At 44.2% G+C, this 15,409-nt stretch overlaps 2 protein-coding genes across 9 annotated transcripts in view; one reads left to right on the top strand and one right to left on the bottom strand.

Moving 5' to 3' along the window:
* LOC139059209 (beta-mannosidase-like) overlaps window positions 1-15,409 on the top strand; it is a 335,938-nt gene that overhangs the window by 182,015 nt on the left and 138,514 nt on the right. The gene's annotated exons all lie outside the window — the stretch shown is intronic.
* The window catches only part of LOC139059210 (uncharacterized), a 173,937-nt gene that overhangs the window by 157,801 nt on the left and 727 nt on the right, over window positions 1-15,409 (bottom strand). The gene's annotated exons all lie outside the window — the stretch shown is intronic.

Consider the following 15,409-nt stretch of genomic DNA (forward strand, 5'->3'; position numbering starts at 1 on the left):
TGTCTTACTTATTGATAAGCACTTGAGATTTTATTTAAGGACGTATAAACAATCCAGGGTGCCTGGACATTTGTTGCTTTCAAGCCTTTCATGTTCCACCACCAGCTACACGTGACTACCTATAACAAATCACAGGCATCATTCGCTTACTGTCGTGAAATATAAAAATAAAATAAATATGCGCAGCTACTTTGTCTCTTAGAGGTGTTGTACTATAGGCAAACGACACGAATATATAACTTTAGAATTTGAATTGAATCACCAGTATTCTCCATAAATTGGCAGAATGTCGAGTTCAGAATCCAGAATGGCCTGTTAATGTTTCTTTCAATTTATACATTTTGTAGATAGTAAGGTCTTGATCCTTAGTCAGTGGTTGGCAATGTGTCCATCGAAGAATGGTGTAGGAAAGTTGTGATGCATCACACATGCATCATGCAAAAATGAGAAAAAGGAAAATGTCATTAAAAATAAGAACCCTCGCAGTACAAATGTGCACACTTTGTAACGAGCACATAACAAGGAACAGCACCAACCATCGAAGCTGCTTATGGAGATATTTTAGAGGCACAATCATAGGAATGTGTTCTATAGAACAACATAGGAACCATAAGTGTTGTATCTTTGTATACTTTAAGTCTTCCGTCTCAGTATAAGAGAGACAGAGAGATGTGAGTGCGCAGCTTATGTTTGGAAATTCCACTACACATTGGAGAAGAGCATTACAAACATCCACCCCTGTATTTGTGAATCGACGTTTGCCATAACTGATTAGGCGTAAGGGCAGCCATAAATTTGCCAGAAGTAACTCAATGAGCAAGAGCAGCGTAGCCATTGATGAATATGCCGCACAATATCGTCAAGCTTTCAGCTCACGTTTCACCGATATCTCAGCTGACGTGCACATTGACATTCGGGGAAGACACGGGCAAATTATGTTCTGTGTGCGAAAAAACTACAAAAGAAAAGCAGTTTACTTTCCCCAAAATTCGCGTTTTTTCGAGCCTTCACATACGTACTCAGCAGCACAGAACACCATCTGCTGAACGTTAGACATTGTAAGAGCTAGCGTTGAAGTGCTTCACAGTGCTAGGCCTGGTTATTTAATATGGGGCGAATCAATTCTCCGAACTGTACGGCATGCAACGAGACAGGAGACATTGAGCATTTTTTGTGGTCCTGCCAGCAATTCCAAGATTAAAGAGACACTCTCCTCAAAAATCTGCAAAACAAGGACCTTCCGCGTGCGCGCCTGCAAGACCTTATATTTCCCGAGGGATCAGTTATAGCCCGCAAAGAAACTTCACGTCTCCTCATCGATTTCTTAAGAGAGACCGGTTTGATGGACATATGGCGAAACCCTTCAGCGGTATTGTGCGAGACGCTCGGGCGGAGCAATTGCCGGCCTTGTTCGCCAGGCTAAACCCGCCTGTTGCTACAATCCACCACCACCACCACCACCACCACCACCACCACCACCACCACCACCACCACCACCACCACCACCACCACCACCACCACCACCACAGTGCTATGCAAAAACCGGGCACTAGGAACACGGCACACAGTCGGCGAAGGCGACCAGAGACAAAACTTCAGAAGGACCTCTGCACAGGGGGTTGAAGTGCGTTAGTATATCGGTGTAGTGTAGGATACCTTGGCGAAGTGTTTATCCGGGTGTGAGCGTTGTCGACTGTGACGCGTAAGGCAGCCGGGCGTCGTCGATTGAGCTGCTCGTCGCCGCTCAATTTTTCGTGCCTTTGAAGCGGTCGAAAAGTGACATTTCTTGCATACGCTAATAATTCCAAACGTTGGAACTCCTCTCTTTCAAATAAGTTCAAAGACAAGTGTCCCGCTCGACATCTTGATGCAGTGTGGCACGAAGTGGCTCGGGAATATGAGCCTTTCTTTAATTCGTAAAAAAGTTAAATATAATATTAGGAATGTGACGTTGCAGAAACTGTCCAATTAAAAGGGTGCACTAATAAGAAAATGCCTAGCCGACGCTATTTTTGATGGCGATAAGGTGAAAAATATAGTGTTATCGCATCATAAAGAGACAATTTGGGGTATAAAAATATGCGCGCCTGTGTAGCGCATTACGTTTCACGTACCTGTCCTTGTGACAACGTCTGTAGTCGTCCGAGTTTTAATAAATGCATCAGAAATATCTTCGTATCGTTAAGTTATTAGGCTAATGAGAATGCTGGTTCTTCAGCCACTGCGACAACCAAGGCTCTGAGCTCGCTCCGATATCGTGCTAAATGGGATACTGTTACAAGACAACAATCGTACTACGTGACACTTTGTTAAATTTCATGATTTCGACAATGTGAATGCACTGAACAACGACAAACGGCCTGTTGTACGTTCCCACGGGACCTTTCTGTCTCTACCCTGTAGCCTTTCGCATTGCTGAAGCTATTTCCGAGCTAGTAGGCGACCATGACAAAAATGGGTACGTTGCAGGCTCATAACTCAAACCCGAATACCTGCGTTCCACTCTCACGAGAAATAAGTACAAATGAGGAAATTGATTTATTGGTTCGGTGATTCGATTATTGATAAGTTGAGTAATCGATTGTTTGATTGATTGGTTCATTGTTTGATTTATTGACAGACCAACGTGCCCGCGGAATAACGGCTCGACTGAGAACTAGGACGTTTACCGTAGGGAATTTTTTCACTCTATTGTGTATCTTTCTTATCATCCACCGCGACAACGGGCCAATCGATTCAGACGGTAACGAGGGCGGCGAGCCGATTGGTCCACTGACGAAGCGCGAAAAGGAATTGCATTTCAATAGAACCACTGCATTATCGCAGCCCTAGTCTTGCGAACTATTTCCACGAAGATAAGAGCAGCGCAGAAAGAGCACACTACCCTAATGTAATTTAACTTTTGTGTACCCAATATAAAATAAATACTAAGCAGAACATAGCTATCCCGATAAGATGTGATTAAAGAGAGCGATGCAATGATCGTAGACCGTATGTAGGATAACTAAACGCAGTAAAACAGCCTGAGCAATGGAAGGCCCGAGGGCTCTGTACCTTTTATGATAGGGATGATGCGTGATGCTTATATATATATATATATATATATATATATATATATATATATATATATATATATATATATATATATATATATATATATATATATATATATATATATATATATATATATATATATATATATATATATACCTGTGTACCTGGCCAGCGCAGGAAATCACAGATTCGGTATAAGCTTATCACGTGGGCAAGGTTTGACAATCATTAACTCAAATGGCGTGCGATTTCTATAGCTCTAAAAATTTGATTGGTGTTTAAAAACAATCGTCTCCATTTCTGTTATATAAACAATTACCACAAATGTCGTAGCTTAGAAGTTGAGTAGTGAATTTTTGTAAATTTGAAATTTTGCATGGGTGTCTTTCTGGCGTTTAATGCAGCCCTCGTAATAAAATACCTGCGTGAAAACACCCCCTGCGCTGTTGTCACAGTGTAATGTTTAAAATATCTTGATGATTAACACGCCCTGTATGTATACACACCGAGACGGTCGGCCAGTTTCCCGACTCAATAAGCAAATCGCCGAAAAAAAAAAGATCGTGTGATACTGAAGAACTACACCGTGCAGTACATTGCCAACCACTGTCGCAGTGTGGTTTTACATAAGCTTTGACAAAACAAAATAATGAGCTTTCTACAGAGCCAGTTCTATACGACCAGGTAAGTAGCGCAACTCGTCTTGTTATAGTCCTCAAATGTGCACTCTTGTATGTACGAGAGTGCGCATGTTGTAAATAATATGTTGGAAATAATAGGCATAGAAATAGATGTGTAGGTGGGCTAAACCGGATTTTCTAGGAATTCAGCTGAAAACCATTTTGTTCCCGAATAAAAGGGAAGCATGAGCGAGAAAATAATAGCGTAATAACAGCGTGATAGCTTGCATATATTTGCGAATTACGGTGTATATGTAGACCACGACGACTGTCCTGCCTCCCGTCTCCCAAATCTGGAAATCAAAGTCAGGCACGAGCATCCCGAGAATCTCCATGAGGTGCAACAATACCTTCTACTCCCAAAATCAAATGTGTTGGGTTCGGCGCCCCGAAACCGCACAGTCGTTTATGGTTCTTGAGGGACGCCGTGGTGGAGAGCTCCGGGTTAAGTTCGACCATTTGGGGTTGTGTTTTCTATCTAACATACGCAATGAGCCTCAATGCACGCTGCTTAAGAAATAATTTATGTCGAGTCAGATCGGCACTAATTAAAGCGTCGCAGAGGTTGCAGTGGCGCATTGACTTTAATTTATAAGCCGGTTCTTGGTTCTTCGGCTTTATTCTTGGTTTATACTAGCTTGTACAAACCAAGAATAAATTATCGGGTGCCAAAAAAGTGCAGTTCGTTTTGACTGTCGGTTCTTCGAAAGAGTAAAGTGGAAGCACACGTGCAAAATAACAAGAACATAGAAGAACCCCGCGAAAGCGATCATGAACTACTCGAAAAAAAGAAAAATAAATATATATTGTTCATTCGAGTGCGGTAGATATTTAGGACAAGGCGGTCAACCTGCGCTGCTGCCTGCCCGATCAGGAAATTGGAGAATGGGTAGACGAGAGAGATCGGCTTCTGTTAAAAGGAAAGCGTACTACTCTCTATGCAAACACGGGCTTCCTGATTGCAATAGCCCGCGAGAGCTCCTTTCCTCGGGAAATCGAGCATGTTGGCATTCGTCGCTTTAATGAATAGGCGACGTTCCAGGACTTGGTGCGATAACTTCTCGAGCGGCGCCGCCAACACCTCCGCTGGGAGTTTTAGGAAACGGCGCTATAATGTCAAAAAAGTTTAATCAATATATGATGCGCGCGAATTGAATGAAAAGTTCTGATTTCTCGTTATGGGGCGCTGACGTTAGGGCTTCGCATTGCTTTTACGTTCCGCTTAAGGACGGAGTTATGGTTTAGTATAGAACTGCTCCTGTTTGCCGCAAAGCCAATGACTTGGTTAGCGAGCCATACTGTACATGAACAGTGAAGGTCAAAAGTTCGAGGGATGCTCCGACCTGAGAAAAATCTAGGTGCTTAATTCAGAATGTTTTTCCTTCGTAGACTTGATACTGTGGAGAGCTGCCTTAGAGTCACAAAATAAGACCCATTTCCGCGCTGGCTCATCAGTTACGTAACTGATAGTGGCATGGAGGACTGCAAGTTCACCCGCCGCAGATGTAGGCATGCGTCACCCTTTGAATTTAACTGTAATCTGCTTGGCTGGAACGATGAAAGTGGCAGTTGTGCTGGTAGGTGAGGTCGAACCATCGGTAAATATATTTACGCGGGCATGATACGTCTGGTGTAGCAATAGCAGCGTCAGTTGCTTAGGGGCTGGTGACGGATGATTTGCCTTTGTAATTCCGGGAATAGCATGGTTCACTTGAGGATCTCGCAAGCACCACAAGGGAGATGAAGGCTTCGCCACTGGTGTACGGGACGACGGTATTCACTCTTGATGAGCTCTAATCACTCGTGGAAAGGTCGCTTGAGGTCTCTCGACTAGTAAAGAAGCCAAGGGATGGTACAGCATCCTTGACAGATGGCGAATGGACACTCTGAGAGAGTCGGCAGCTACGTGTGTCTGTATCATATGGTTTCTCGCGATGGCAATTGTTGCTTGTGTTGTGGGTTGCACCGAGGTAGCCCTAAACACGTGCGTAGGGCTTGACCTTGTATGTTCTCTAAAGCTCGAATGTTGGTCTTGCACGTATTTTAAAAAAAAGCTAGTAGACTTCAACTGAGCAGTCCTCCTTTCCCTTACTTCCATTGTAGGGTAGCAAACAAGACGCTCATCAGGTTGATCTCCCTGCCTTTCCTCTCCTTGCTTTCTCTCTCTCTCTCTCTCTCTATTCGTTCGTAAAGGTTCTTTCTGACTAGCCGGCCTACGTCGCAGCGTCCAGCGTAGCTTAATTTTTTTTCTCACGAATAGTTGTATTGTACGAGCTTTATGTGAATGCGGATCCAAAATATTTCCGGAGCCTGGACATGCAGCTTCGATTTCTTCGTTTTCAACGTGTTACGTGTACTAGCGCACGCTACCAACACAGCGCGGTGCCGTTTTGATGTCTGCGAGCTAAAACTGGGCTTAACATTGAACTATTTCGCAGATCCTGCATTTATCGATCCTTTCATACGGCCATCTAATTACGATCCAAATACCAACTTGAAGGAGTTAAAGTTCGGGCTTTCTGGTAAACAACTTTGGGTACGTGAACAACGCGCTGCAAGTCTAAAGGGGAATGCAAAGATAGACGAAAACAGTGATGTATTTTCCCGTTTCGTCAATCTACATCCTCTGTCACGACCTTCGGATACCCAGAATTACAGACCTCAAACTTGATCGGCATTCTTAGACGGTGTAGTTACAGGTAGGTTCGTTGAAACAAAAATCTCCGAAAGTCATTGTAATCGCAGGAAACCGTGATCATCGACATAAGACACCAGCCCGATAACACGTAGACCCTGACTAATTGAGCGATGGATCATTTCACCTCATACAAGTTACACGTATAACACTTTTAAAAACACTATAAGCGTGTTTTATGCAGCCATTCTTGCGGGCTCTCTTTCTTGCAGTTATGTGCGTTAACATTTCGCTCCAGTATGTTTTAAATATGATCTCTGTTTTGAGCTGTTTTCTAGTGCCGTAATGTCACCCGACTTCAAGTCTTCTTAGATATTGTTATCCAAGTTTTTCAGTGCCGGCTTGTTATTTCGTTTCTAGTACGTATCCGCTATATGTGAAAAATGAGTAGCCGGAGTCACTTCAAGGCACCAACATATCCCAAATGTCATGTAACAATAATAAAGGAGAACGTGCCCAGGTTGCACTAGTGGTGCAAGGCTGGAGTTATTAGTGGAGCTTGTGATCACCTGGCTTTTACTTGGCTTGCCTAAGTTGTTTGTAGGTCTTGCGAGGTTATGCTAGGTTTTGCTAAGTTGTTGGTAGGCTTGGCTAAGTCGTTTCTAGGTTTTCCGAGGTTTGGTAGGCTTGGCTAAGTTGTTTCTAGGTTTTGCGAGGTTATGCTAGGTTTTGCTAAGTCGTCTGGGCGGGCTTGACGCTAGAAGTTTTCGAGCAGATGCAGGCTGGAATCGCTTTCTCGGCGACGTCGAGCGTTGAGGCGCTGCCGACTCTCGCGTTCCATGGACTGAAACTCTGGATTCTCGACTCGGCGTCGCCTCTTCTCAGACGCAGCTTCTCAGCCGCAGCTCCTTGTAAGCCGCTTCTTCTTCGGGTGTCCGGACCTCATTCGGTCTTCCCATGGCAGCAGCACGTACGCAAGTAGAGGAGGCGAGAGGTGTGACGTCGCGCCCACTGTTCCGAGCTTTTACTCGCCTGTGACGTCATGACTCCGCCATATGCGCGTGGGGTGCGAGGAGGTTACGTGGCTCGGTGCTCTCGCAGGTGGTTGCTAGGCAACGCGAGGCGGCGCACAGCTGGGTTGAGTTTTCTGGTAACGCTCCACGGTGGAAGTAAAAGCTTAAACAGTTCCACTGTTAAAATCCGAGAAGTTCTTGCTAAGAAATCCATTACCATGAACGCCTTATATATTTCCAAAATGACTCCTTGCTTCTTCGGCATTGTTATACTTCACACAATAGATCGAAGTACTGCAATTATATCTATTAATACAATTGGGCCAACCTAAACCAAGAACAATAAATTCGTCGCGCGTTTCTTTCTTTTTTTTGCGTTACATCTATTCCCAAGACTTGCGCTAGATGAACGCTCAATGTCGTGTTTGCATCTTGCGCGCTTTTCTTTCATGGTTCCGTTATAGCGACATCTCTGCTGTGCGTGAGCTTTAATTTCTTCTCAACAGAAATTCAAAAATACGACGCTGCTCGGACAAACAACATCACAAGTGACGTCATCAATGAGGAAGCTTTACGGAATGTGCAGTCTGAGTATTTCTAGGGTCAGCTTCAATGCCAAAAACTGTCATTATAAGATAACGAGAAATGAACGCTAGGACCTCGTACGTGGGCGAAAATAGCAAGCCCCCTCCTCCATTTACAGGGAATTTCGACTCCCCCCCCCTTTTTTTTTTGTATCAGATAGCAAAGATGTCGTTCTCATTTCTATTTGGAGATATTAGCGGCGAGGAGTTACGGAGCCGCCATCTGTTGGAAGTGCCTCCCTTGCGTAGTATGAGGGATCACGCGGTGCGCTCCTCATAGGTTTCGCTTACGGCGCTCAATCAAAACAACACGCGGCAGCCCTCCTGGACATTTATATAGGTACTCTCAAAATGAGGGAAGTTTTGGCTGTCGATATAATAATCTTGGGCAAACTGAAAGCACGGAATCGTTTACAGACGCCATCTCTTTACCGAATACGTACAGCGAACACCGCCGCGCGCGGTCGTCGCATTCCCGAACCGGCTTCTTGCGTGAAAGGTAGGCAAACGCTGAGAGTAAACTGTGTGAAATATGTTCTTAGAGTGCGCTGTCTGTATAACCAAATGGGGCATAACAGAATGAAGCCTCAATCCAGCGATCGCACGGGTTCCCAGCGACCGATTGCGCGTCTGCATGCATGTCCGCGCACAATGTTTTGCTTTCACTGTGAGCGTGTTTTCGTGCCATGCCGCGAGCTTTAGGCCGCAGCATATGAGCATTTGACAGTACACTAGCAGCCATTGTTGCGTTGTTGCATTGTTGCAACCATTGTTGCGTAGACGCTATCAGAACTGTTCCAAAATAATTCCGTTATAGAGACTTCAACGCCTAGCTACGGCAACTGTGATGTGCCGTCGCGGCGATTCAAACTTTTTTTTGTGTTCTAAATTCTTGGACATTTCAATGTTATTTCTCAAGTTGCGTCGCACTGTATGTTTATCGGTATTCTCAGCGTGCGATTTCCCTCTGCTTCTTTTTCGTAATCCAATTCATTAATTCATAACAGAGACATGACCATATGCCATGCCTTTCTTTAATGTGCGTCTTACCGCTTCCTTTTCGTTCCAGTGAACTTGCATCAACACTTGTATCTAGCATCAACAAGTTCATAGACCAAACCGTCATGACATTAGCCGGGCAGCGGGCGCGGGTGAGCGTCTCAGTGTGCGTTTTCTGCTACTCACCGAACATCACGCAGTCCCGGCGCCGTAGCACAAATGTTCTTCGCCTCTGTGCTTGCTGCATACCCGAGTTGTAGGCGATGGCTGTCTGCCTGTTCTACGTTTCGCCAGCCAAGGTTCACGCAGGTCCTTGCCCTGCAGCTACGTGTGAATAGCGCTGACACCGAGCTCCGTTGCATACGTCCGGCACTGCGGCACCGAGCAGTAGCCTACCATGCTGCACACCTCCAAAGGCAGCCACTACCTATTATAGTACTTTCAAATGTCGTCAAGCAGACAGCCAAGGCGGTAACGCCTCACCACTTAATGAGAACCACGGCGCAGGTGGGACTTTAAACTTTCGTTTTCAGCTCGCTTCGGCGCTTCCGAAGCAGCTGACGCGGCCGCTGTATCCATGAGATCCCTCATGCCACGTCACGCCGACGGTGGCGCTAGCTTTTCCAGTGGTGGAGCTCGCCCCCAATACTTCAGGCATATAGCTACGCCTTATACAAGTGTTAATTGTAACTGTTGCAAGAAGGGATGCGAAGTCGAGGTTTGAAAATTGTTGACGTAGGTCCCATACTTTTGGGTGCAGCTGTTCATAGACAGTAACATATTTCTTGGCTCATTTCTACAAAATAATTTTCATCTCATTACTTGAACCTCGATGTAGTGGTAATTTTATAGCGGTGTTTGCCACGCAGTCTTCTATTTGTATGAACTGAAATAACAATCGCCTTCTATACATTGCCTTCATCATTTAAACTACCGTTATATTTTCTTCCAAAAACGTATGGAATACAACTGTAAACTTTTCAAGGACTGGTACATGTGTATTGTCACATTCGTAATTAATACAGCTTTGTTTTTACCACTGAAACTCTGCTCAATGCGGCCTAAGGCTCCTTTCTACATTAAATCAAAAACAAAGATGGGGTTGGCAAATACTGTGCTTACCGTTTTATCCTTTTGATAGTGGCGGCGCAAGCTTTTCCCCTGCCATATCAGCGCATTATGTTGATCAGTCCACTCGGAAAGCGTAATCAAATTGCAGCGTTGCATTCAAATGGCAAATAAAGGAATAACGCATTCAAACTCTTCATTTTAACCCTGTTTGAACAAACTCCAAGGATTTTCGTTTTCCGGCAATGATTAAAGTTCTGTCTTTCGTGCCGCGTGCATGCGCGCGTCATTCTGCACTTTGCCAGAGACAATGTAAACAAAGATCTGATTCGCTCGCAGTTAAGCTCGTGTAAATATGAGTCTTTTTCAGGCTTAAACCTGTTGTATTTTTCCCGGGAAATTGCACTTCTCAGTGAGCTGACAGACAAAGCGGAAATTGTTTCGGGTATGACTGCACTTGGACCGCTACTAATAAAGCAACATATCGCAACATTCATGACACTTTTCCCAACGTTCTTTTCTTTTTCGTTGAGTTCTCGAGTAAATTTTACCGTTTATGCGTGCCAGACGCCGGCTGTTCAGAAAGCGAGCACGAGAGGCAAAGACAAGTTAAACAAGGCTGTGATATGGCGGCATGCCGAAAGTTTCAGCGTATAAAGAACAGGTAGCCACTCAATAAAGACACACAATTTCCAGAGAAAATACTTGCGAAAAAACACACCGAAAGAATGTTTTGGAGGGCGCGCTCAATAAATGGCCAGATGATGTAATTCATGCCGTAGTTAATGTGAATATAGTTTTAGACGGCAAACGATCCGTCGCAGACATGAATGGTACAGCCTGCCAACGCAAACCGCAGCTCCCTACTGGTTTATTTCGTATGAAGCGTTTGAGGAAGTGTAGGCATTTGAAGGTGAAGATACGGTTACGTTGCTGTAGCGCGAGCCACCGTAACACCCAACCGCACGGATAACGCGGAAGCCACGGAAACTCCTTGGATTCCACGGAATGTGGAAGGGATACTTAAGAACCAATTCCTCCCTGCTCGTGCGAACAATACAAGGATGATGAATTTGGCGAGTTGGAACACATACATGGTAGCAGCGCGCGTTGGGCAACAATACAGATGTGCAGTTGTCAGACAGTGGTGGTCCTGTCTTTCTCTTTCTGTGTTGTCGTTTACGACGTGCTACTATCGTCGATGAACCTTTCGGAAAGTCTAGAATCGGGATGGACACTTCATGTTTCAATTTCAGGCTACATCTAACGCGGAAAAAGAATTTTATTTTCGTGATTCCTCGAGTTATTTCAACTTTGGCTCCTTACGGAGCGACAGTAGTAGAGTGGTGGAAAATGCTTGATTCATTTCATGCTTTGCGCAGCACAAACGGTTGATTCAAACAGACATACAAGGATGTGTTAATGGATCGATGCAAACGTTCAAAGCCCAGCGTCATCGGCGCCAGAGCGTGCTTCCCCTTATGTATTGGTGCTACTGTCGCGGACCCTCTGCTGACGCTGCAAGTGAGCACCGCGGGCTGGCGAGTGCCCCGGGCTAGCAAAGTGTTGGCACGTGCGTAATGACTGGCATCACATGACCGCTGCGATAGCAGTGCCCCGTATACGTTTTTGCCAACGTGAGGTACACATGTGGGGGAGAATGAAATGTGCAGTGAGGAGTTTGTAGCGACTCAAGATCCGCCACGAACGTAAGAACATTCTCACGGATCACATGTACGTGGTACGTATGCTAACGTCAGTTTCCCGAGCCCAGATGTCAAGAACAACCGTTGCTAGGAGAAAAATTAGGTGCACCCTCTCGGCATTGTTAAAGGTTTTACTTCGTCTTCTTTCTCCAGAGGGTTTGCGAGACAGCTCGCTGATGCAGCTGTTTTTCGCCTCTGCCGCGATCGTCGCTACGAGTGCTTTGAGTCGGGTTCATTACACGGCATGTATACCGTCTGTCGGTATCTGACTCGCAATAAACAATACCCTGTCGACGAACCTGCGAACGTGCTCTGGGGCGATATTTGGCTCAACAGAAAATGAAGACAAGGAGAGAACAGGGGGAGTTAAGTGTTTCTTTTCTAACCAAAATATGCAGTTCATAGGGAAAAGACAGACGAAAATGGAATGAATGGCATGACGTGAAAAGTAAAATAAAAACATTATGTGGTTGGTACTATACAAAAATCGATTACCTTGATTCCAGGGATTGTTCTCGCTTAATTCATAGCGAAGGTCGGGACCCCGGCAGCCTTGGTACCTTGAGGTGGCATATTAGTGATACTTTGGCTAATTACTTGCCTGCACCTAAGTTCGCATACTACGTGACCCCAGTGGTTCAAAGGGCGTTCCACGCCATAACCTCGAGGTGTGCTGGCTAACACTCCTCTAGTGCTAGCTTTAGTACACTCACCCACAAATAGCCAAGCATTTGTACTGGGTAAGAGCCGCTGCCACATAGCACTGGTAGATCATCGCATGCATAATGCGGAGGTCGTTGGCTTTGCTTTCACACGTGGCAACTAGCAACTTGTTCTGTCACATTTATTTTCCTTTTCTTTATCATTCCTACATTTCAAGTAAAAACCACAATTCATTTCCTCTGCGCTTTCCTTGGTTTCATTGCCTGTTTGTTTCATAAGGTTGCCAGAAAGAACTAAGTCGAGCATTCCCAATCCCTTGATTTTTTTCGGTAATCAGAAATGCGTATTTTTTTTTCGCCACAGGCACATCCGCTGGCTTAGCCAGTAATCGCGCACTGAAAGTGTTATCCTGAGAAGTACGCCATATAGAATACGGTTTTTGCTTTCCTGCCGATGAAAATCCGAAGACAGTGCTTCTTCATTCGCTGAGAAACTGTAAGCGTCCTGACGCGAGCCTGTCCATGAAATACCATGACGTACTCAAACTCTGAAAAGAAAACTAACAGGTGTCATTTAGAGTCACTTTAACTGTTTTCGACGATGGCCTTTTCTCTCTTATCTACAGTATCGAAAATGTTCTAGTATTTTTTTTTTTCAGGACCCCGCTTAACCACTTATCTCGATGTCCCTTCTTCGTTATAGGACTGAATGTCCCTCAATGGTTAACGCCATCTTTCACTTTTTTTAAAAAACACAATCTGTCCTAGCGCAAGGAGCATCCTGTATCTTTTGTGCTTCGATTATTTTTGAAGCGCACGCTGTGCTCTATCAGGCTGTCGCTTCACGGCTTTGACCTTGCCATGTTTCGCTGCCTTGTTAAACTCACGCAGGAGGAAGTTTTTTGTGTTTCTCAAGCCCTACGACGTTTACTTTAACCGTGTTATATATAGGCTAGCTTACATCTTCGGGTAGAAAAACGTGAAGCGCGTTTCTTGAAATCCAGCCATACCGCAAATTCCTGAATTCTTGCGTGAGGAAGCGCGCAACGAATTTGCATAGATAGAGCTCCTATAGCCCTAACTCACGCTTTAACCAAATACCAAAGAGAGAAAGATGCCTCGCTTTGCATCTTTTTTTCGGGATCAAAACTCTCTTTGCTTTGTTACTTCGATGCATGTCTTCTAACTTCATTGTTTCTTAGGAAGCGCAAAGAAAGTGTAGCTTCTCCTCCACTATGGAGATTTTCCCGTCGCATTATAGCTTCACGTTCATGCATTCTTCAGACTTTCGTGCGTGTTTCGAGAAGCGATTACAGACAGCGCGTTTTTCTTTTGGTTGAACGCATCGACAGCTAAACCTTGATAGTTTAAAGATGCAAACGTTTAATAACAAATCGTAAAGTGTAGGAAAGCTTCCCGCCGTCGTCATTGTCATTGTAGTTTGTGACTAAATCATGCAAATTCGCTATTTTTTACTTAGTGCGGAATCTAGCATATTGATTGCTTACCTATACGGTATAAGAACAAGGGAGACATTTTAATTAAACGTTTCTTTGGAGAAAGATTACTCTAAGATGTTAATCTGGGCGTCATCCTAAATCACCTTTTTCTTGAGCGAAGAATCGCTGATGTTGTCACTGGTAGTTGTTTGCAGGAATATACTAAATGATTCATTTGTGGGATTTAATATCCCAAAGCGGCACTCGCATATCACTCTTCTGGAAAGCGTTGTAATGATTATATGCTATGAGATATTTAGAAAGTTCTGCACATGTTTTAATGAATAGCTTGCAATAAGCTTCGACCTTCGAAACGCTTTTATTATGGGGTCATTACTTGGCGGGACGGTCTAGTTTCCCACTTCCCCTTTCCCCAGTGAGGAGTAGCAGGCTAGAGACACGCTCTCCAGGCCGACCTCTCCTCCTTTATCTTCATTAAAATCTACTCCTCCTCCTCCAAGTTTTCGACAGCAAAATGGTACGTTAGTAAAGAGAAGCATTTTTTCACCTGTTAACTTGATCTTGCTTTATCATGACTCTTTTGTTGAGAACGTGGTGGTCGTGTAAGAAATCTTTTTTTTGAGTCTTAGAACGCCACAATTTTAGGTCCTTGAGACTAAGATTAAGACACAACTTGCGGCTGTAATTTGACAGCGTTCGCCTTCACCATGGTATATTATAGTGAAAGACGTTTTATTACAAGGTGCTCTGTCTTCTTAAGCTTTACTATCTTTCGCATGGAATCAAGGATCTTGGAAGCAGTTGACAGAAAGAGAGAAGCAAAAAGAAAATCTGGAGAGTAAAATAATAAAAGAAAGCAAGAAAACTCCAAATACGCTGTGAGAATGCATTTAATTATCAAAAGAAAAGTCAGTGGTCACAGTGAACTTGAAAGTGTTCTTGAATGATGCAACAACTGTTTTTCACGGTTTTAGTCCCTGCTTAATCTTCGCCATGCCGATGCGCTAATCCTGACGTCAAGCCGGGATAAACCCATCGGTAAGGAGTATAATACTAGTATCATAGGAATATAATATATAAAGCCATCCATGATCCCTTGCTTCACGTGACGTCTGAAATCACCAGAAATAATATTAAGAATAAATAATAAAATGTAATGAAAAGCCACGGGTAAACGCCACAACAAAAACTAATGCTTTCTTTTTAGCATACGTAAATGATCACGGCAGCTACTTTTTCTCCGCAATGGCTGATACGACTTTTCTTATCTCAGCAAGTGACGCTTTTAATGAATAATTGCAATCTTATATTATTAATTCGTTAGTCCATTCGCTTTCCCGACATGATTAACATGGAGAGGGAAGACGAACAACACAATAGCAACCATGCGATTCGGTCACAAAATAGATGGTTCTCTTGAATGCCTTTCACAGAAGCCGCCCTTTTCTTTATTAGTTTCGGTGTTTCAGCGTCTGTGTCCGATCAAGCGCTCTTTCGTTCTGTTCAAAGAAGAAAAAGAAAAGAAGTGCAGGTGCAGCAGCGGTGAAA

The sequence above is a fragment of the Dermacentor albipictus genome, chromosome 4 (assembly GCF_038994185.2).
Source record: "Dermacentor albipictus isolate Rhodes 1998 colony chromosome 4, USDA_Dalb.pri_finalv2, whole genome shotgun sequence".
In the NCBI taxonomy this organism is placed as follows: domain Eukaryota; kingdom Metazoa; phylum Arthropoda; class Arachnida; order Ixodida; family Ixodidae; genus Dermacentor; species Dermacentor albipictus.